Source organism: Neovison vison, chromosome 2 (assembly GCF_020171115.1).
Source record: "Neovison vison isolate M4711 chromosome 2, ASM_NN_V1, whole genome shotgun sequence".
Classification (NCBI taxonomy): Eukaryota; Metazoa; Chordata; class Mammalia; order Carnivora; family Mustelidae; genus Neogale; species Neogale vison.
Window position 1 is genome coordinate 173018821 of NC_058092.1, and position 23394 is coordinate 173042214.

A 23394-nucleotide genomic window follows, 5' to 3' on the forward strand; every position below is an offset into this window, starting at 1 on the left:
GGAGCTGGTTTGGGGAAGAAATCAAACTGATCATTGTATTTCTACCTCCTTCCTTCTGTTCTCTTCACCCCAAACAAACATTCCCTTGGAAAGTAATCTCTCACTGAGGAAAATCTGAAAACATCCTCATTATAAGAATCAATGAGTTTGTTGCTGGTTAGGGGTAAGAGGGCCACATCCTCCTCCATCTCTAGAAGCAATGAGGCCACTGTGAGTTGCGTATTTTTAAAAGGTCAGTTCTTACAAAGGTGTCTGTGAACTAATTGCCCAGCAAGCAAAATCTTTCTGGAACCAACTGCCTGTTTCTGTGGGAATGAACAAACATTCTTTGCTCACCAAAACAGAAATAAAGTCCTCAGTTATGATTTTTACCAAGTGATAAGGCAACAGTGGCCTGCATATCGGAGGTTCTCAATAAATATCTCTAGATGTGTTGGCTGAAGAATGTTTATTGTTCAGTACCTGCAATGTATAAGGAACCAAAGAAAAGAATTTAAAGTATAAGGCATGGACCAGAGCTTCAAAGAATTTATAGTATATCTGTGGAGAGCAGTGTGAGTAATTAATATAATTGGAAGTCAATATTGGGAAAATGGACACTGTGAAAATTTACAGACTAAGATCTTTGTAGACTTGGGGGGTGGGGAAGCGTAAGCTAGGGTAAACAGGAAAGGCTTTGTAGAAGAAGTGAATTGGGGGCTTCTGTTCCTTCATGCTGGGTTACAAGACCGAAGTTAAACAATGCCCAGAAACCGCAGGGGCTTACCGAACGTGCATGTCTCATGCACATCTGTGATACCAGAGGGTCTGCTCCTTGTCTTCATTATATAAGGACCCAGTATGGAGGAGCAACCTTTTTTTAATCTGCTAGCAGAGAGAAGTGAGAGAAATAATGAAACCACACAACAGCTTTTGATGCTCCTGCTTCACATATTATTATATATATTACCTGCACCCATAATCCACCAGCCAAAGGTCGTATGGCCAAGCCTCCCATCAAGAGGAAAGCAAGAATATTTTTTCTCCTGGGAGGAGCCCAGTAAGTCACTTAGCAACCAGTAGGACATATAATTCTTTTAGAGGGAAGACAGCACATAATACAACTGTGATACATTACAGTGATAGAATAATCTGAGGATACACTCTACCAAGAGCAGTATCAGAACGTACGTATGGATTGTGGTTCAGCAGAAGGAATGGAGGGTCATTCCGGGGCTAGAAATCTGACTCAAAGGATATATCCATAGTGAATTTATTTAAGATTTCTAAAGAGCCCTGCAAAAATGTTCTAATTATTTGCATTCTAACCAACAGTGTGTAAAACAATCCTTCTAACCCTATATATTGGTTATATGTTATTTATTGACTTATTTATGTATCGATAATATTGTATGTTGACATATTACACAATTCAACATATATAATTAAATATATATAACTGAACTTGGCAGTTAGTATTCTTGTTTCTAATACTCTCATGATGAGTAAGGATTATAAAGGCTGATTCCTGGCCAGAAACATAGTGTACCTGATTCCTGATAAGGGGGATCCTGTCTTTGGAGTTATAGGAATGCCGTTTTCTACAATGGAAAATTGCCCACATGCTTTTCTCAATTCTCCTCATTTTGTTCTCTTTACTCCAACATTTACCAAATTATGTCATATGGAATATTCATTCCAGGAAATGTTGCAGGTGAAGGTTATATGTAAATTAATTAGAGGAATACTGTGTACCAATCCTGTCCTCCAACTCACTAGCTGGGTGACCTTGAGGAGGTGACCTTCTTTCTCTGGCTTCAGTTTCCCCATGTGTAAAATAGTATGATAATAATGGTACCTATCCCATAGTGCTGTTGTAAGGGTTAAACTAGCAAACACATTCAAAACACTTGGCATATAGTAAGTGCTCAGTGTGTGTTTATTATTACTATTAGTATCTATAGGGTTTTGGAAAATCTTGCAGCAAATAAACCTGTTTAACTTTGTTTAATTCAGATTTTCTCTCATTAACTTTTTTCCTTTTTTTTTCCCCCTCTAATGTATTCTGCCTTTGGGCATTCTTCTACTTTTTTTTTTTTAATTTATTTTTTATTTATTTTCAGCATAACAGTATTCATTGTTTTTGTACCACACCCAGTGCTCCATGCAATCCGTGCCCTCTCTAATACCCACCACCTGGTTTCCCCAACTTCCCACTCCCCCACCACTTAAAACCCCTCAGATTGTTTTTCAGAGTTCATAGTCTCTCATTCTTCTACTTTTACCTAACACCTGAATCTTCAGTTAAGGTGATAGGAGAGACTATGGACTCTGAAAAACAGTCTGAGGGGTTTGAAGTGGCGGGGGGGTGGGAGGTTGGGGTACCAGGTGGTGGGTATTATAGAGGGCACAGCTTGCATGGAGCACTGGGTGTGGTGAAAAAATAATGAATACTGTTTTTCTGAAAATAAATAAATTGGGAAAAAAAAAAAAAAAAGAAAAAATAAATAAATAAAATATCTTAAAAAAAAAGGTGATAGGAGAACTCTCAAACTCCAAGTTCCCAAATGCCAGCTAAGGGCCAACCTTGTAAGCTGGATTTTCCAAGGATACTAGTCAGGCCTGCGGCATTAACTCTTTTCTGTACGATACTGAAATATCCATAAATATCTGGGATCCTCTGCCTTCACCTATGGGATGATATATTATATATATTTGATTTTCCCTTCACGTCTAAAGCTTTGAGTCTTCACATTTTTAGGAATGACTGTTGACCCTGACAGTGAAGTATTCATACAAAAACCTCATGATAAAATTAGTTAGCATAAAAATATTGAAAAAATGTTACATTGACCAACTAATGAAAATAAATTTACGGAGCATCAGGAAAGATGTCTATTATCATGAAATATGTCCGAACTTAAATTCAATAATACATAAAAGTTTTATTTAAAGTGATATATTTTATGCTAGATGTTTGAGGAAACATTTAAGAAAATAAATGCTTGTGTTATAATATAAATATATGAATAAGGAGTTTAGCACACAAAAAAAGGAAAATCTATGGAGCACTGCTGTGGTGCATAAACAGTGAATTCTGTTACGCTGAAAAGAAATAAATTTTAAAAAGAGTAAAAAAAAAAAAAGGAAAATCTAATATTTAGAATTTAAAACTTACAACGTTGAGCAGGTAATTCAACTTGAACCCATTTGCTTACACTGGTACAGCTCACGTTTTTGTATTTACTCGAAAATCATATGATCTACACATTTTATTACCATTCTTCCCTACACCTTCTTTTATAAACTCTGCATTTGTATCACAAAATCAGCGTTTATAAATTATAAAAGCCTGGGCAACTTCTACGTTTGTGCTGCCAGTGAAAAAGAAAGGTGAACCCTAAGTGAATTCATAACATTGGCCGGAGTACCTACCCAACTGAATATGCTATCTTCTTGGTTTGTTCAGCGTGGCCACAGCCAGTGCTGTAGGTCAGGAGCTGTGGTACCGTCTACAGAAATGTGCTGATACAACACAGGTTCTTCCTGAATCAATGAACCTCTACCAGGGGAGATGGGCTCTCACAGAAATGCAGCAGCCTGACGAGAAGGAATGTCTGTATAATGTGGATAGTACTGGAGAGGTTTGGATACCACGTGGAATGCACAGAATATTCCTTCCAGGTAAACACCAGGCCTTCCGAGAGCAGGACCATGTTTTTCGCTCTACCCACGCCCAGTCTCCGACCTGGCCAGGCACTGCAGGTTGACCTTCCCCTGCGGTCTCTCTGCTGTCCTCATGCCTGGAGGTCAAGGAAGTATTGCTACAGAGCAATCCTTTGTCTCCATCTGACAGGTCCCCAGGTGTTTCATGGGTCAGAATCCAGTTTTAACTGGAATTTCTTGGCTTAGAGACTTTAGTACACTGTATTATTAAGATTCACCTTGCCCCTGCCACATTTGATCTCTTGTGCTTAAATGCCTTTGGTGATTGTTCTACCCAGATTCCTGGCCAGAGACTTGCTTCCAAGACTACAGCCTGCCTCGCAACTCAGACTGGCCCTTTCCTTTTTTTCTTTTTTCTTTTTTTAAAGATTTTATTTATTTATTTGAGAGAGAGAGAGAACATGCAGAGGAGCAGCAGGCAGGGGGAAAGGGAGAAGCCAATGCCAAGGAGACCCATGCGGGACTCCATCCCAGGACACCGAGATCGTGACCTGATCAGAAGGCAGATGCTTAACCCACTGAGCCCCCCAGATGTCCTGAGGCTGGCCCTTTCCTAAGAGACAACTGAGGACTGGAGTTGTAACTGAATGTCCTTCCTCTTGGGTAAAAATCAGGGAGTCAGGTCACGCATGGCCCCAGGGCAGTAATGGCCAGGTTTTGCAAACAGAGTTAAGACCCAGGGTGAAGGGAGAAAGGAAGTTTGGCCTTTTGAAAGCCTTCAAGGAACAGAAACTCACAATTAAAGAAATGACCCAGCAGCTGAGTTTAGATGTGATGGCAATTGAATGCTGAATACTATTTAATGTGCTGCCGCCTTCCAGTGCTAATTCACAGAAAGAGCTAATACTTACGCCTTTACAAGAAACCAAACAATGTCTCTCCCGACATTTAGTCAGAAATTTCCCTAAAGTTTTTACCTTTTCTTTGGCTGCAGAGACCCAGGATGACAGTGATGGCAGCCAACATTTATTTAGAACTTATTCTTTTATTGAATTCTCACAGCATCCCTACGACGTAGTATCAGTTCTGTTTACCTGTGCTCCCAATCATTCCACTCTCCGTAGTTGCTCCTTGTGAGTAAACCGAAACCAGCTCTGCTGAGAATCTCCCTGAAGAATTGTGTCCGTCTCTGTGTTGCCCTGATGACAAGGCTATAGCAGTAGTCACACAGAATTCAACCTCTTTTACTTAGGAATGGGGCTTTCTCCATTTGTTTTTGACATCAGAGACACTTTATTGGTGTTAAATATTTTTAGACCTTTTGATAACCAGGAAAGCACATATTTTTTTCAGGCAAGCACATTTCCCTCAACTCTGCCTTTTTGCAATCCCCTTGAGTATTGTAGGAAACTCACTGTATACATTAGGGTTTGTACTAGATCTTATTGCCAAGTGACAAATTTACTATCAAAGTAAGAGCTTAGAGCAAAAACATGTTGACAGTTCTGATCACCCCAGGCCTGAATTTCCGCGGAGGTCTCATGATGATGAAACCACAGGGTCAGCTGCGCTGTGATCCTTTTGGGGACCTGAGAAGGACCCTCTTCTGAGCTCATTCAGGTTGTTAGTAGCATCTAGCCCTTCTGGTTGTAGGGATTACAGTTCTTTCCTTCCTGGCCACTGCCAACCTCCCGGGGCTGTCCACACCACTCCTCATGGCCTTCCTACTGAAAGGTCCCCCAGTGATAGGTCCATGATCAAAGGAGCGTGACTGATACAAAGCAAAAATCAAGCAAAGCTTTATTTCGCGCCAAGCATCGAGAATCAAACCAACTGTTCAGGGCCACCTCTTACAGAGAGGGCGACCCCCCCCCCCAGCCTCTCAGACTAACTTTTATAGAGCAAAGGCCATGTGGTTGAGCCTGGTCACACACAGTGGCCAATGAGATTGTAACACACAGAGAAAGCTGCACAGTCATGCTAGGTCACACACGGGTGGCCAACTGAATTACAATCCACCCCATAGTGGCTATTTTAACTAGCCTATCACCTTGGTCAGAATTGGCACCCGAAAGGCACCCAAAAAGCGGGGCCCACGCTCCTTGGTAGCTAGGGAGACAGTATGCGCACCCCACTGATTGGATGTCTCCACCTGGCCCGACTCATCCCTGCATTCGGGCTGTTATCTCCACCTGACCTGACCTGCCCTTGTATTTGGGCTCTGTTATCAGGGACTGGTCAACCATATTCTACTGGTTTCCCAGACTTGCTTTTAAGTAAGTTCCCGGGGGGGGGGGGGGGGGGGCAGGGTCAGTTTAAGTTTTACTGCATAAACAACTAAATCACTGTTTAATCGGATTGAATCGCTCTGGCTAAATAGGCCCTTACACAACTGCAGTCAGCATCAGCAACTCCAAGCCTTCCAACTGGGAATCTCTCCAACTTCCTCTTCCTTTAAAGGACCCATGGTGGGGCGCCTGGGTGGCTCAGTCGGTTGAGCATCTGACTCTTCATTTTGGCTCAGATCAAGATCTCAGGATTGTGGGATCAAACCCCAAGCTGGGCTCCCCACTCATTGTGGAGTCTCCTTGGCGTTCTAGCTCTCCCCTTGCCTCTGCCCCACTCCCCGCTTGCATGATCTCTCCCTCTCTCTTGCAAAATATGCAGGTAGAATCTAAAGGAAGGAAGGGAGGAAGAAGGATGAAGGGAGGGAGGGAGGAAGAAAGGGAGAGAGGGAGGAGGAAAGGAAAGGAAAGGGAGGGAGGAGAGAGAGGGAGAGAGAGAGAAAGAAAGAAAGAGAAAAGGACTGGTGTGATTAGATCAGGCCCACCCCAATAATGTCCCTGCTGGGGGTCAGACTACTTGGGATGATAATGAAGAATGCCAGATCTCTTCACAGCAGCACTTAGGTTATGTTCAATTGAACAGCCAGAGCAGGAAGGAAGGGAGGAGGCATTTTTATAATGACACCTGCTATAGGACCAGTGGTTTATCTCATAAAGCTAAACTTGGCAGCAAGATGCTGCTGTATAGAACCTATCCACCATGTTTAGCCCTCAGCAGGGGTGCTGACCGTGCAAGGTTGGAAACTGCCCCATTGCACCCTTCTAGACCTCATGGTATCTCTCCACCTCCCCAGTGGGGCTCGGAGAGACTAGTGGGTGGGTCGTGTTGGAGGTCTCTGGAGTGAGCAGCATGGAACAGAGGTAGCAAAGTCTCATCCCCACTTCCCATCACTATCCCATATTCTTCCACATTTCTGGGGACCACTTTGGTGTCTCTGCTCAGTTTCTGCCTTTCCTCTCCCACCTACCAGTTTTCCCCAATAACTTGTATTGTTAAAAGAAGCACCCAACTTTCAGATTGTGTTCAACTGTACAAAAACCTATGGGGAGAAAGAAACCTTTTTAAATGATACATGATTTTTTCAGATGTGGTCCTAGTGCTCACACAGTCAATTCAGTGCTCCAACCACAAACAGGAAGGGGTGGGGAAACCGGAAACTTTAGCCATATAGGCGACATCCCGAGGGGACAAACCCGCCTGTCAGACGCCCAGGAAGGCTTTCCGTACGTCGAATTTCCTAAGACAGAGTCCCTGTCCGGCAAGTCTGATGCTGGACCAATGTGCCAGAATTCTTCTGTAATCCCGCAACTTCTAAAGAACCAAAGGGAGGGACAGCGTTGTACTCCCTGCAGCATCTTGCTGCAGCCTTAAACTCTACACCAACTTTCAATGTCCCCAAAAGACAGCTCTTAGAGCAGTAGGAAGTTCACTTGTTCTCGCCGTGCAACAGACACACGAGGAACAAAATAATAAGCACACGGCCCCAGACTCAGGAAGTGGAAAGCAAGCTGACATCTGGGTTACACGACGGATAATGATGCAAGGGGATCCCTAGGCCTCTTGGTTTGTCTCCACCATTAGTTGTGAGTTCTTTACAATGGCAGACTCATCTCTAATCGGCTTATTTACACCTAAGGTTAGTCATTAAAAGGTGAAGATCACTTTTATCAGTCAGAAAGTAAAAAATAGCTCCAGCATAGGACTCCTAGGCCCAGTGTTCCCAAGAAAGCACATCTTCTTCAGAATATGAACGAGAGTTGGGCAAGGCTGCACTGTGAGATAACACCAGGAGACAGAGATAAGACTCCTCTGATCCTGTTTAAACCCAGAGATAAGAATGCACCACAGCCCCACAAATATCAGACGCACATCGGTGACCACTACTTTTTGGCCAGTGAACAGGGACTTCCTTTAATACCTCTACCTCCAGATAAAATTTACCAAAACACTCTCTGACAGAACCATACTCCACTTCCCTTAAACACTGCTGAAAATCACCCAGCACCAACCCAGCTACAAGTTCCCTCCAGCTCCTTCTCCCCAAAATGCACATAGCTCCTCCTGCATGGTTCCTCCTCCTCGGTGAGGGGAAGACCCTTCATCTTGTTTGACCACCACTGAGTCCTGAGTCTCTGCCTGATGTGCTTCCTCATGTAACCCTCTAAGCGGCAATAATTCCAAGTCCTGCAACTAAAGCCTTTACTGTCCAAACCAGAAATTGTGACAAGAGTCTGCAGAAAATTCTCCATTCTGTACATCATTTGATAAATGATTTTTACCAGTATGGAAGACTGTATTTTCCAAAAATGGCCCAGCGGTCCTTCCCATTTTACATGCTCTTCTACAACATGCCTTTGTCATCGCCCGTCACAAAAAAAAGACAAATCCCCCTCTCCTTGAATCCGTACTGGCTTTGCTGACTCTGGTGGTTTTTGTGGCTATGTCGACAAAGTTCATGCAGCTTCTGCCAACTTCCCCCTGGCATCAGCTGTCTGGATGGTCCCTCCTCCCTAGATACATCTTCTTAGGATCCAGCTAGCGTGCTGCCAATCCCTGACACCACATGGGGACCTAGCATTTGGTGTTGCAGCTGAGCCCAGCCCAGGCACCAAAACACAGGAACACAGAGCCTCCAAAGTGAGTCTGGCCCCCAGCCATTTGAGTCTGCCCGGCTGAGACCCCAGACATCCTGGAGCAAAGTCCTGCCCACTTTTCTAGACCTATAAAATCTATGGCATAAAAAAATTGTTTGATGCCACTAATACAAGTATCACTCACTGGTTTGGGGACTGGGCAGAAGATAGAACTTGGATAGACCTCCAGAAGACTATCCATAAGAACTTGGAGGACAGTGAGGACAATATTCTTGGAAACTGGAGAAACGGGGACTTTTGTCACATAGTGAGAGAAAGTTTTGCAAGACCATCCACTGTAAAAACATGGAAATTATCTCATGAATGGATGGATCTAAGATGATTTCCAAGCAAAACATCGAAAACATCGACTGGTTTCTCTTAGCTATATTAAATGAGGTACAAGCAGAGAGAGAAGGGCTAAATAGAGAATTATTCCATTTTCTAAAAGAATTCTAGGTATTATAAAAGAGGCAGGACTTCCTGAATTCAACAGTAAAACTGATCCTCAATCCTAGTCTCTCTAAAAAGTTAGAGATTCTCAGGTGAGGAAACGCCTTCAATGCAGGAGCAAACCCACGCTGGGCTGTAGGATCCTTGCTACCTCAGAAGGTGGAACCTCATGACATGATCTCCCTGAAGACCTAAGGAGCTTGAGAATGTGCATGAAAAACCCTTCCTGCAAAACAGAAGTGTTCCCATGACAGAAGAAAGAGGAGTGCGGATGTGGCTTGTGTCTGATGGCGTGAACTCCCGTAAAGTCAGAAAATCCATGGAATGTTTAAGAGATCTGTCTAGGTGTAAACACTATCAGCTTGACCTGAGAAGTACAGGGATGGTACAAAATGGAGCGAGATCTTTGAATCCTCAAACTTCTGTGGGCTAAATCAGGCTGAGAAAACCAACCAGTTGCAAACACGGTCTAGTTTTTACAGGAAAATTTGGATGACTCCAAAGGCAAACTAAGAGGGCAGATGAAGTCAAGAACCACAGAGAATCATCACCATGAAGCAGCACTAAACTCAAAGTGCATAACTGGGAAATCATCTGCCCTAACTCATGACTGAAATTTTAAATACCTTATGGGACAAAAAAATTAAAAAACAAACAAGCAAACCAAAACCACGTAACATAGTTGCATATGGCCAACGGCCCATGAGTTTTTCACCTTCAGTATAGGAAGGATAGACTCATGTACTGGGAATCAGGACCATCCCTAAAAATCCAGGAAGAATGATTATGATGGATATAAAAACTTCAGAGAAGATCCAGCTGATCTGTAGGAATATTTACTGGTTTTGGTACCTTGTAAATGTACCGTTAAATTCTCCTACTTTGAACTGAATTTGTTAAACTGAAACTACCAAATAATCACGTTCAAGATCAAAGTAAGAAAAAAAAAAAACAGAAAATTCAACAAGATACATTAAATAAAAAAATTGAAAACTTGAAGATCAGTTCATTGTGTGAGTTGAAAGGATCGTAGAGAAGCTTAAATCTAATCCATTTATTTTATTCCTGAAAAGAATGAAAGCCAGAGAGGTTAAGTGGTTTCTCTAATATCAAACAGGTAGCTATTAGCAGAACCACAAGGAGCCCTATCTTCAAACATCTATGAAACAATGAGATGTCCTCATCTGATAATTAAAGAGGAGTGGAGAAGTGACAGGTCACTTGCCCATCTCTATCCCTGCACCAATGGCAAATGTGCATTGGGCTGCGTTTTTCAGTAGAGAGTGTCCTTTTAATTTAAGCTTACACTGGTTTCTGGGCTGTTGACTGGGCACTGTCAAATTCCTTGGGTCAGAGAGATTTCAGGACCCCCTCAAGTAACTTTCAGAGCCAACCTTGAACAGCCAAAGGACCTGAAAGAGAAACAGAGCTAGGGCAGATGATTAAAATGAGCTCTCAAAAATAAAAAGCACTCAAAAGTGTCCTCAAGTCTGAAGTCACTCCGTGTCATCTCCAGTATGTTTGTTGTGCGTCCTAAGTCAAAACGTCTTTGTGTCTGCAAGCTCACTTGTTTTCCTTGTGCTTTCCAGATGTAATTACTGCATATAGTTGCCTCCAAAAATCTGAAATTGGCTTTACTTTCATGATAATGTTTCTCTTACCACCATTCCCACTGAGACACAATTCTGCCAGTAGAAAAACTGTGAGCACAGAAAATATCTAAAAATTACAGGAAGTGATTGCATGTTCTGTTTCACTTGCAAGATATTTAATGCTCTCTTTTGCCCACATGAGCAAACTACCACCGAAATTTTTCCAATGGTGAGATGTTGCACCTGCTAATGATGGCTCTGTCTGGGGCCTGACCTTCAGCGATGAGGGGCTTACTAAACCCCTTTGGTTTCAGGCTCCGACTGAGATAGAACCAGATAAATTTTTTTCTTAAATGTTAATAAGAAACCCTTTTAGTTGAGAGCTTTGATGTTACCTGTGCACTGTGGATTGGAGATTCTCACCTAATACATGATTAACAGGCTGGGTTTGGTTTTTTCTCTATCCATGACTTACACTGAAACTTCTTTTGCCTACTTTAATATCATTTGTTAACCAAGGTTAAAACAGATATAACTCTTCTATTGTTGCTAGTAAGATTGTATTGTTGTTTCTCTTTTTAATTACACAAAAACACAGAAACAAGTACAACTTGTAAATTTTAGGGTCAAGCTGAGTGATCAAAAAACTGATCTTTAAAAAAAAAAAAAACGAACCGTGAATCTGACACAGATCAGGATCAGATGTCCTGTTTAACAGAATCTTTAAATACATCAAAGGCAACAAATAAGAAACAATTTTACGTATTAACTGTAATTCACTATGAAATCATTAAGTTGTAGATACGATGCTTCTTTTTTAAGTTTTTTTTTAATTTTATTTATTTATTTGACAGAGAGAGAGAGAGAATGTGAGCACACGCAGGGGGAGCGGCAGGCAGAGGGAGAAGCAGACTCCCCACTGAGCAAAGAGCCCGACATTGGGCTGGAACACAGGACCCCAGGATCATGACCTGAGCTGAGGACAGACACAACCAGCTAAGCCACCCAGGCACCCTTGTTCTGAGGACAATCTATATCCAATTCACCACGGGTTCTTCTGAGTTTTTCAAACACAGTTTCTTGAGCTTCACCCTAGATTTTTTGAATCTCTTTTTCAGAATCCACATTTTAATAAGTTCTATTATAGACTTAATATGAAGTTTTTGAAAATCATCTTCACAGAGGAACACAGAGTACTGTTCTACCCCCTCCAGTAAGTTTAATCGAACTTTGTAGTTAGGATCTGTCCTTGGGGTAGAGAACTTGTTTCACCATAATGATAGTCAGGAACTGTCCTATCAGATGACCATGCACAAAATAATTGAATAAGTACTATTTTTTTTAAGATTTTATTTATTTATTTGACACAGAGAGAGAGAGATCACAAGTAGGCAGAGAGGCAGGCAGAGAGAGAGGGGGAAGCAGGCTCCCCGCCAAGCAGAGAGCCCGAGGCGAGGCTCGATCCCAGGACCTGGGATCATGACCAGAGCCAAAGGCAGAGCCACTGAGCCACCAAGGCGCCCCTGAGTAAGTATTCTTAACAATGCAATTTTGTTAAGATTTTCAGCTCTCTAATGCACTGACTTGTCTGTTTCTTTCTTCAGCAACAAAAGCAAAGGCTTGAAAAAGAATAAAAATGACTTTTATCGCATATTATCAAGACCAAACGTACAGAGCTCTCCAAGAGTTTCTGAATATAGTTCTGGGAGAATAGGCCAGACAACACAGAAATTAATTAAGTGGGTTTGGGTTAACATGCAAGTGATTTGTCCTGAATGACTATGTATGGTCCAGACTCGTTAGTGGAGAATGAGACCTTCCATGATAGGACCAGCTTGGCCAGCTGCCTCCCTTCTGGAACCCTGCAGAACTCAATTAAAATTCTACCACTGTTGTGAATGGCGTGCTTTATAAATGTGCTTCTAATATATGTTTGCTCTTGACAATCCTAATACAATTTAATGAAAGGAAAACCCTTCCATGAAAAAATGTGTTTCACAAAGGGCTGATTTTGATTTTCTGCAAATCATTATTGCCACCTCCCTTGGCCTGGAGAAACTTGTTTGCTATTACCTACAAAAATGGGGAAGAGTTTAGAAATAAATATTTGTGAAACAATTAGAGTAAATGAATCATTGGAAACTTTTACATAAATCTGCCATTTTTTTGTGTGAAGATAGTTAACAAAAATTAACTTTTCATTTATGACAAGAAGAATTAAATAAACAAGTTACATAAACGTTATCATGTGATTTGATTAGTCAGTAAAAACCTGGAAAATATCTGCTCCATCAGCTTCAGCCCCCAAATTACCAACCACTGCATAGAGTCATTAAAACATGTAAGTATGGCATGCAAAATTTGATTAACCTATCAGCATAAATTAAATTATGACCATTCGTTTTGTTGATTTTTATCAATAAATTAAGTATTGAAAGCCTTAGTCCTATTCAGTCAAAGGCAGTTTTAATTGGAAAGAGACCTGAGCAGGCTCAGGAGTAACTGACCTGAATTGGTCATTCTTGATTTAACAGAACTGTGAATTATTGTGATTTATTACCCTCAGAAGGCTTTTAATAATAGGCAAGCAAATCTTTATGTAGGAAAATTTGCTTCTCGTTTTTTTTTTTTTTTCCTGGAGTCAGTTGAAAACAGAGAAAGAAGAGCAGATACTCTATTGTTAAGCCATTGCCTGGCAACTCTTCCCATTATTGAGAAAGATTAGTCCCAGGAGAGTTCTGAAAGCCAGGTCCAAGAGCAAGAACCAAAGGCTCCCAGATCTGCTGACTCTGCTGGGTAGGCTGTCAATCAAACTGCCTTCCCCACGTGACACAGATCAGGTTCTTCTGAGCTGCTCACCGGTATCGACAACTGCCTTTTCTATGCTAAAACCTCGCACAGGTTTGAAGCCCAATTGTTCTAAATAATGCCAGACCCAACCTCTCAGTCATGGAGGAACTCCATGTTAACACAGCAGGGAAATGAGCACGTGGGCAGGAGCCCAGTCTAGTCCCACCAAACCAGCAGAGCGCACTCTGGGGCTTGGCAATCCCTCTCTCTTCCGTGAAGAGTTCCTCATCCGAAAACAAATTCTTATCATTGGAAGGAAGAAGACCTTTAAAGCCCATGTTGCTGTTAGTGCAATGACAGGCATGAGATGGTCCCATGTCGGAAAGGTAGTGACCCTGGAGGATGCTCAGAGCCAGGGGTTCTGTTGCTGCTGGAATATTTCCCGATCCACACAGACAGACAGCAGCTGGGAAATGGCTGAGCACTGATTTCTTTACCTGGTAAGACACTATTCCTTTAGCCATCCCTACACATGTGGATGTAATCAAAATTAGATTGCTACTCAATTATTGAAATCATTTTACAAAATTTAGCATAAGAGAGCCCTATTTCCTGTCACTAAAAGATGGAAACAACCCAAATGTCTGTTAACGGATGAGTAGATAGACACAACGGAGCATAGACACATGGAGAAACATTGTTCAGCCCTAAAAAGGAACAAAGTCCCCCTATATGTCACAACGTGGATGAACCTGGAAAGCATTAAGCTAAGTAGAAAAAGCCAGCCACAAAAGGTCACGTGGCATATGAATCCATTTATATGAACTATCCTGAAGAGAGAAATCTATAGATATAGAAACTATTCCAGTGGTTTCCAGGGGCTGGAGGATGGGGGTGAAGGGGTAGTGGTGACAGCTTAGTGGGAAGAGTATCTCTTTTGCAGGTGCTGAAGATATTTGGAGCAAAAGAGAGGTGATTTTTGCACAGCATCATGAATAAACTGAATGCCACTGAACTGTACCCTCAAAGACAGTTAATTTATGTTATATGAATTTTTATGTCAATTTAAAAAACTTAGCATAAAGTAAACATTTCTCCATTACAATTTGATTGAATGCAGAAAGTTTTAATATCTCTTTTAAAAGCATGGGAGAAAAGAATAATTTGTTATCTGAAATAGTATGGATTCTAAATGACCCTGCATTTAAAAATCATATGAATAAATGTATTTAATTAAAATTATGCTCAGCCTCTCTTTCCACAGTACAGTTATTTTTCAGAGGCCAATTCACTGCTACTGTACTTTCATTTAAGTGTGTGTGACTTCGACTTCGGGGCTCCTTACGTCCAACAGCAGACTGTGCCGGATTTTCCTTCTCACATACAGAAACAATACAGAAACTCCTCAATCTTCAACCTCCAAACCCTTCAAGCCCTTGCACAAAACAAACAATGCTAGAATAATGTGGAAATGATTGATTCGATGTGAAAAATAAATACTCAGCCAAGCTCAAAGGTAAGAAAAAATCTCCAAATGAGAGAAATAGCGATGGAACTCAAAACCAGATCCGTGAATAATAGTGGAACCTTTATCAGACTGATGCATTCATTAGGGGCTAGTGTCTTAGCCCTCAACTAAGAACCGTTTTTAAAACTCTTCAGTCCATTCTTGGTGGAGAGCTAAAACTTCTTCCTGCAAAAACCAAGGAGCTAAAAAGGGTCATCCCTCCCCAGGCCACCAAAATAGTCTGTCCATTGGTTCAAGATCTTAACCTGGAAGTGGAGCTTCCCAAGATTATGATGAAAAGACAATCTTGAGAATTCAAACCATTAATTTGCCCCATGTATATACATGGAGCTCAAGTTCTTACCACCTTGTCACTACCCACAAAGTATGAACAGCCACCCAAGCAGAGAAACTAAAGTAAAAACTATCTCCACTGCCCAGGACACATAGTGGACTCTTATAAAACGAGTTCCCACTGCAGAACTCCAAGCCTCGACCGCCTTTTGACACACTGGTCTCAACTTGTCTTCTGTAGAGTTTAACCTCGGTAAGACTCTGATTTTTTTTTCCTCCTATTCACTGTTGTAGCTCTTGTACCCGAACAATGCTTCAGGTTGTGGAAAAATCCATGTTGAATGGATAAAGGATGACATGAGGTCTGACCTGTGCTCCACCGGTCTTTTCAGGTGGCCAGTGGGCCACCCCATCCCAAGGAGCCAGATCCCTGAGCTGCAAAGAAGAAACGGAGGAACCTCAAGAACTAAGCTCCAAACTGCTGCAACAGCAGGGTTGAAACAAGAAGTGTGTGGGGTCTGTTTCCTGGGTGGGGCCCCCGGGAGAGGTCGGTATATTGTGATTTATTTGCGGTGGGAGCTTGTTCTGAAGATGAAGCTAACGCTATTCCTTTTTCGTGCCAATTCTCAAGAAGAAAGTAATGCAAACAAAGTCCTGTTTTTACTGACTGTGGGAATAGTTCTGGCTACTAAAGTGTCGACCTTGCCGCCTGCAAGTCAAGGCTGGACTTCCATCTCACGGTCTATAGAATAAAGGTACCGCAGGGCTAACAGAGCTTGCACGCCTTCCGAGACCCCCTCCCTGATAAACACTTGGTCTGAGAAGCTCTTGGCAACACAGCAGTAAAAAGGTTCAGCGAGCGCTGCATGAGGTCATTTCTCAAGGAAGGATTTTGAGAACCAGAGAGGACTGTTTACACCGATAAAGTTGCTATTTATTCATTTCGAATCAGAGTAAGTACATTTTATCAAATACTTGGATTTGTGCTAGAAAGCCAGGCAGAGTTCCTTCAAGAGAAGGAAACAATGTGTTAGAAGAATTTTTTTTTAAGATTTTATTTACTTATTTGAGAGTGAGTGAGCGAGCCAGGGAAGGGACAGAGGGAGAACCTCAAGCAGACTCTTCTCTGAGCACAGAGCCCAATGTGGGGCTCAATCTCATGACCCTGGGACCATAACCTGAGCCAAAACCAAGAATCAGTTGCTTAACTGACTGAGCCACCCAGATGTCCTGTGTTAGAATTTATACTTAAACATTTTTAAATATGACATATTTTTATTCTATTAAAAAGAGCCCAACAGTCTCGTGTCATTACCAGAACCAAGATCTCATTCAAGAAAGTCGGAGTGTCTCCCCTGATGCCTGAGGTCCTCTGTGCCCTCCTGCTGCCCAGGACTGACCGTCTCAAAGCATGGTGCCCAACAGCATATGCTCCCCAGCTTCTCAAGTCCTCAGTTCCAGGGGAACCCCTTGAAAGGTACCCAGGTAGCCAGTAAACCATCACAGTGTCTGTTCAGGCTAGGAAGGTTGGTTTCCACACGGGCAGCAGCTCTTGTTGAACACTGTATAGAAAGATACCCTCTCTTGGGCTGCCAGGAAGAAGGAACAAGAAATGTCCCCTAACTCAGGACACCTGGGGTCTCAGTCGGACGAGCATCCGACTTTTGATATGGGCTCAGCTCATGATCTCAGGGTGGTGGGATCGAACCCCACATCCTGCTCCCTGCTCAGTCTGCTTAGTCCCCCTAAAAATAAATAAATAAATGAACACTTTTTAAAAAGTCCTTTAATTTAAGAAAGTAGGAAATATGTGCGTATCATCAACACTTACAGCCTCAGAATCAGGAGCAAACCACACAGAGCAATGAGTCAAGAGGTGGGTTTCAATTATTTTAAGTTCTTTGACCTTCCAGACAGAAGACAAGCTAGTAAAAAAATAAATAGGTCATCAGACATTACTCTGTGCAACAGATGGTTTCATAAAAGTTTGCTTCACTGTTTCAGAATTCAAACTCTGATGAAAATGGTGGATTGTTTCTGATTTGTTTTGCTTTGTTTGTTTTCTTCTTCTAGATTATAACCTTCAGCTTTTTTGTTGTTGTTGTGAATTTCTCCACGGACATATAGGCATATACAATATATCTTATTTATACACAGTAGCCTTTAAAAATAAGGATTATTTGTATTTTCTTTAATAAATTTTAGGACTGGTCTTCAGAGTGGAAGGAAATTAAACAATTCTGTCTATGAAAACCCTAATAGTCATCACATGATAACTGCCATTTGCCCAGAAATGTCCTCTGCGCTTTGCCTTCCTTGTCCCATTTATATATCCATGATTCCTGGGAAGTGAATACTATTACTAGACCCATTTTACTGACTGGGACAGTTTAACATCCCTTGACTGAATCTCTAACAGTTTTCTCTGTGATGCCTGGCCTCTGAGCTCCCTTTGTTCAGAGCATTTCTTTAGAAAACGTGGAATCCTGAATTCTTTCTCTCCCTTTTGATATGTAAATTTTCTCTTAAAGATCTGGGAGCCATTCTTCTGAAATAGGATATCAAGATGGGTAACATCCTTACCTCCCAGTCTCTGGGAGACTTAAACACCTCACTTCTATGAGAGCTAAAGAGCAAACACACACACACACACACACACACACACAGTTGGATCACCTGACCACCCTCCCCTCAATGTGATTCTCACCCACCAGCTCCCCAGCTCTTAGAAACTCTCCCACATTTTCTCTCAGTGGAACTGAGTTCTCTCTCCTCTCTTGCAGTAACCTCAGATGAAGTCTTCCCTGACTGTTTAACTCTGTTCCATACATTTTTTTTTCTTTGACAGTACAGCTGACGAAACTGAGCTGTATGAAACTTCCTTAACTTGCCCGCTATCACACCTCCTGATCTGTGAGGCTAGAACTGGATCCTCATAACTGTAATGGCAAAAAAAAAAAAGATGCCCTTGATCTCAGGGTCCTGGGATCAAGTCCCGCATCAGGCTCTCTGCTCAGCAGGGAGCCTGCTTCCTTCTCTCTCTCTCTGCCTGCCTCTCTGCCTACTTGTAATCTCTCTCTGTCAAATAAATAAATAAAATCTTTAAAAAAAAAAAAAAAAAAAAAGATGCCCAGAGGGAACTTTCTGAGCCCTCTGCCCTCCACAAGAGAAGTGGGTGAAAACCAAGGAAATGCTGCAGGGGCTGGCTCTGATTTTGTTTGTATCTGGATTTCACAGGATGCCCTTTGATACACGGTGAACACCTGCTATTTTACCTGTCCCTCTAAGCTCCGTGCCCCGTACAGACCTGGGTTACACTGGGCAAGAGGACACGCACTGCTGGCCTCTGTGGTGGGTCCTCCCAGAGCCTTCAGGGTGTCGGCCTCCTCCTCGGACTGTGCTCCCCATTGTGTCAGTCCCAGGAGAGGCGAGGGGACCTTCAGGAGACAGCTTCTGCCTCAGAACTAATAACATGGAGGGGCGAGCAGGTAGAGCTTCCTAAGGAGCTGGACTTGCTCTCCATTTGTGGTCCCTGCTACCCCCGAGTCATAAGGAAACCTCTCTCTCTCCCTCTCTCTCTCTCTTACACCCACACATACACTCATACATTCAGCATAATTTCGACGACTTCAGGAGGAAGACCGGGCTCCTTCCGCCCTATGTGTCCACCCACACGTCGGCAACCTTCCAGCTGTCTACCACCACTATCTAAATTCTTATTTAATGAACTGTTGTCCTCTGCCTCAAAACAAAAACAAAAACAAAAGCAGACATTTAGTAAATATGATGAATTTGAATACAACTTTTAAGACCTCAGACTCTTTTCCCAAACGCCAAAGTCTTCACCCGCACACCCTTCGTCTGAGCCCCTGAAAGGAGTATGAACCTCCAGAGCCGCCTTCTACCTTCTTCAGCCCTGACCTGCCAAACTCCTGGGTTCTCCACAACCTCAAAACAGGAGAAATTTCAGTGTTTCTCTTAGACAACACAGAATCTTTCCAGTTTAGTTTGTCTAAATTATCATTTGCACAAACACCCCAAAATATGTTGTTGGTTTTTTTTTTTAATTTTAACTGAAATTCCATCATCTCCATTCGTTTTAGTCCAGGCCCTGCTGTCAAATCCACACCTCACACCCCGGAGCAGCAAAACACAACCTTGCATGGATTCAGAGTGCCATCTACAGCCGAAATGGGGAAATGACAGCCTCCTCGTCGAGGGACAGCTTCCGCAAAAAGGTGTGCAAAGTGCCAGAGTCTCACTGTCTTCCCAGACTGGCCAAATCAACAAGTTACAACATCCACATGCACGGGGCGGTGGGGGGGGGGGGGTAAGCTATAAGAATTAAATGAAGTAACTGCATATTAAAAGGCTCTGTCTTGATACAGTGTGGAAAATGGTCCTAATGGTTCGAGATGGGAGCTGCAGATGCCGGGAGGTGCTGGAGCAATCCTCCGGTTATGGGGTGAGGAGGTAGTGAGACCTCCTCCCTGAATATATTGTGAAAGGAGCTGGTGGGATTTTCTGAGTGTCTTGGTGTAAGATAAGAAAGGGAGGAGTCACAGACCACTCCAGAGTGTTCGGCCTGAACAGTTAGAGAAGTGTATTGTCATTTCCTAATTTGGGACGTATTTGATGAATCTCATAATCCTCCAACTGTACACATAGAGTCGTATGCCCATGGGCTCAAGGCACCTTGAGGGTACGGCTTGAGGGTCCCATGAAAGCTGTCAGACTAGGCAGAGGGTTGTGGAAACTCATCAGCCCCATGTATATGCTCCAGAGCTAAGAGGATTTGTCTAGACCAATGGCTCAGAAGGAACACACAGGAGTCCTTTACAAAGGCCTGCCCAGCAAAATCAGCCCAGCCCCCTAGATTACCCCCATTCTCTTATTACAAGGGGTTAAAAGAAAACTCAAAGGCCATGCAAACCCCAATAATCTAACTCTCCACACCTAAGAATGAACGAAAGGGAGCATCCATGAAGCTCATGGGCAACGGATCAGTTTTGGTCAGAGTCTTACCCGGGACGTTCTCTGCAGCTCCTGGGTGCTCCAGGTAATCTGAGGGAAGTGAGGAGTCCCTCTCCCCTGACCTTTGATCATGCCCTGTGCAGCAGAGATAGCTCATAGCGGCCACAGCCCAGATGAAGAGGTGCCCTTCTTCTAAGGATTATCATACTGTCCAAACTTAGCCACCCTGACTTATATAGAAGCACCTAGACATGGGTCAGCTGCGTTTGTCCCCCAAGCAACTCGCTTAGCCCTGTGTATTCCAATGGGGACTAGTGCATACGTGTTTGCAGATGGCCCAAGTTCCGATGTTCATTTATTGTGATCTTATTAAGGATCCATTATGTGCTTGGCACTGTGCTTGAGTCACAGGTTGAATGGTTAAGATGGTTTCTCTTTCAAGGAATCGGACAGAAGAGAAAGCCGAGATTCGAGAAAAACAGATCTTTAAACCCATGTGATAAGATTTTACTTGTGAGATTAAATAAAATCATATGTGCTCTGTACTCTGCTTAGCACATAAGCGCACATTAAATATTAGCTTCATCCAAAATCCCAATTCAATGTCATGTCACCAAACTTTAAAAAGAGGAGGAAAAGGGGTCCCTCCTTCCGTCCCATTTTTCACAGCATAATTCAGTCCTCAGTCCCCACCCCGCCCCCTCATCTTTTGAAGCCCCCTTTCCTGCCTCCCCTACCCCTTTTAGCTGCCTGGTCCCCTTCTCTAGCTCCTTGCATTGCCCCCTGCCTGTCTGGATCACTTCCGATTACTCTTCCTCCAAATCAGGTGAAACACTCACCCTGAATTCCAGGCCCCAAGATGGCTTCATCTCCACCCCTTACCATCCTCTGACTCAGCCACACTGGTTCTCACTGGCCTCAAATTACCGCAGGCTTCACTCTCACTTTACTGCTAGGAACCGTCTCCACCCTGCCCCTCTCTGCCCCATCTTAACCAATAGAGGTCCTATTCGTTTTTAAGTTTATCTAACTCTTCCATGAAAACTTTTCTTCTTTCTCAAATTGGATATGGTATTTTTCTCCTTTGGACCTGCCTGGAATTTTCTTCATATCCTGTTTTGTTATTTCATATCTTAAAATTGAATTCTTTTTCATCTCTTCTGCACCAACTTGTACATTTCCCACAAGTCTGTTCTGTGGCATCCACCTCCAGCTCTGAACGTGTTTGGAGAAATTTAAAAGGAAGGCAATGGCTATGGAAAGCTTTGGGAATAGATGGTAGGCATATCAAGGGAAAGGAAAGGCCTTTCGTCTTCTCGCCCACTGTGGAAGGCTCAGGGAGACCTCTGCCAGAGCTAATGCGTCCCTCCCATCTGGAGAACTCACCCCGGGCACTTTGGAGCCCCGCATTTGGATCTGTTGGGAGGGGCAGACAGATGAGTCAAAGGAGAGGGAGGCTGCATTGGCAGGCCTGCAGTCAGAGAGTCTGTGAGGGCAAATGAGGGGGTTTCCTTGAAGGGGAAGTGCCTCAGGAGAGAGAACATTGGAGAGCCAACCATCCTGCCCGACAGGGTCACCTTCAGGGGTAAACAGACCTCTGAAGATCCCGCCAGATGGCCGAGTCTGAGGAGGGACTCACAGCAAGCTCAGAAGAACACAGGTCCCACCAGGATGGGAGGGCAGGCGTGTGGCGCTGGTGTCTGGGCTGGAAATCATCTAGGAAGAATCTACATCGGAAAGACTCGGCTTGTCCCCAGAGCACAGGTCCCACTGAAGACTGATCTGCCCAGGTAAGAACTCTCTTGCTCCCCTTTCTCTGCTGGACCTGCCAACCCTGGGGTTTTGGAAACCGTAGTTAGTAGGGTGGCTGAAGACGAAAAGGAAGCACTCGGTGAGGAGGGAGGGGAAGCCGGCCACATGCCCTTCTCCAACTGCGTGTTCCCTTCCTCAGTCAGCCCTGAGATGGGGGACCAAGGGGGGAGTCCGCATTTTAACTCTCACACAGGAGAGATCATCTTAACTGCTTGTCTGATCCAAACATAACGGGAACTTAGAGGGATGGAGAGAAGCACGAGGCAGGATGCTTTATGACTGCACTCCCAGGTCACGCTTGCTGGAGGCTACAGTCCGGTGAGAACTCGGTGGGGGGGGGGCTCAGCTGTTGGCATCACTTGCTCCCCCGTGTGCTGCTACATCCCACACATAGGAGGCTCCTGTCTTGACTCCATCTGGACCGTTAGAAAGCAAGGGTTGTGTGCCCGCCTGACAGCAGGAAGCAGAAACGACACAGCCTCTGCCACCATGAGGAGCTGATGGAGAACAGGAATGGGGAAAAGAGGGTGACGTGCTCCATAGAGAGCCATGAATGCCCCCAGAAGAAAAAAAGGACTGAAGAGTGTCTGCGGAGTTCGGGAGGCAACACGGCGGAAGAAATGGTTGAACTTCTTGAGGTACGTTTGTCGACTTTGAACCATTTGCCTTTTGCTACCTTGGAAATACTCAAGATTTGAAGGGGGCAGGAAATCTTGATGGTCCCCCTGGTGAAGGCCAGGAAACTGCCATTGGAAGAACGCTGGGTTTCCTGGTGCAGGCGCAGGAGTCGGGCTGCTGCTCCCAGCCCCCCGCCGGGGGCGGGGCTGGGCAGACCCTCTGTTCTGGCTCCCCAAAATACCCCTGACTTTGCTGCCAGGGATGCCCTCGAGCCCTATTTCTTGTTTTATCCCAAGAGTCTGGTAAAATGCAAATATCTCTGAAGAAGGAGTAGATGACTCCATTTATATGAACATTTTAGCTTCCTGCTGTTGGGCTGTTTGAGAGGACAAATTTTGATATACCAGAGGATGGCAATGCATGACATCTCAGGGTGCCGAAGGAAAGAGACAGAGTCCTTCCCCCCGGTTCTCTAGAAAACAGTCCCTCAGACTCTGAGATTTGCGTGCAGGTGAAGAAGGGTTTGTCCTGGGGAGCAGGAGCGGGGAGGGCTGGAGAAGCAAGGTTGGGCAGAGCTGGTGCTGAGCTACACTGGAACAGAAGATTCTGCAGACCCGGTGCAAACTCAGACTTGTCCCCCGTGAGGCTGGGGGGCCAGGCAGCTCCTGAGGGAGGCCTGAGTCCTCAGAAGTGGGGGGCATGAGTGCCTCCCTGGTGGTGTTCACCACAG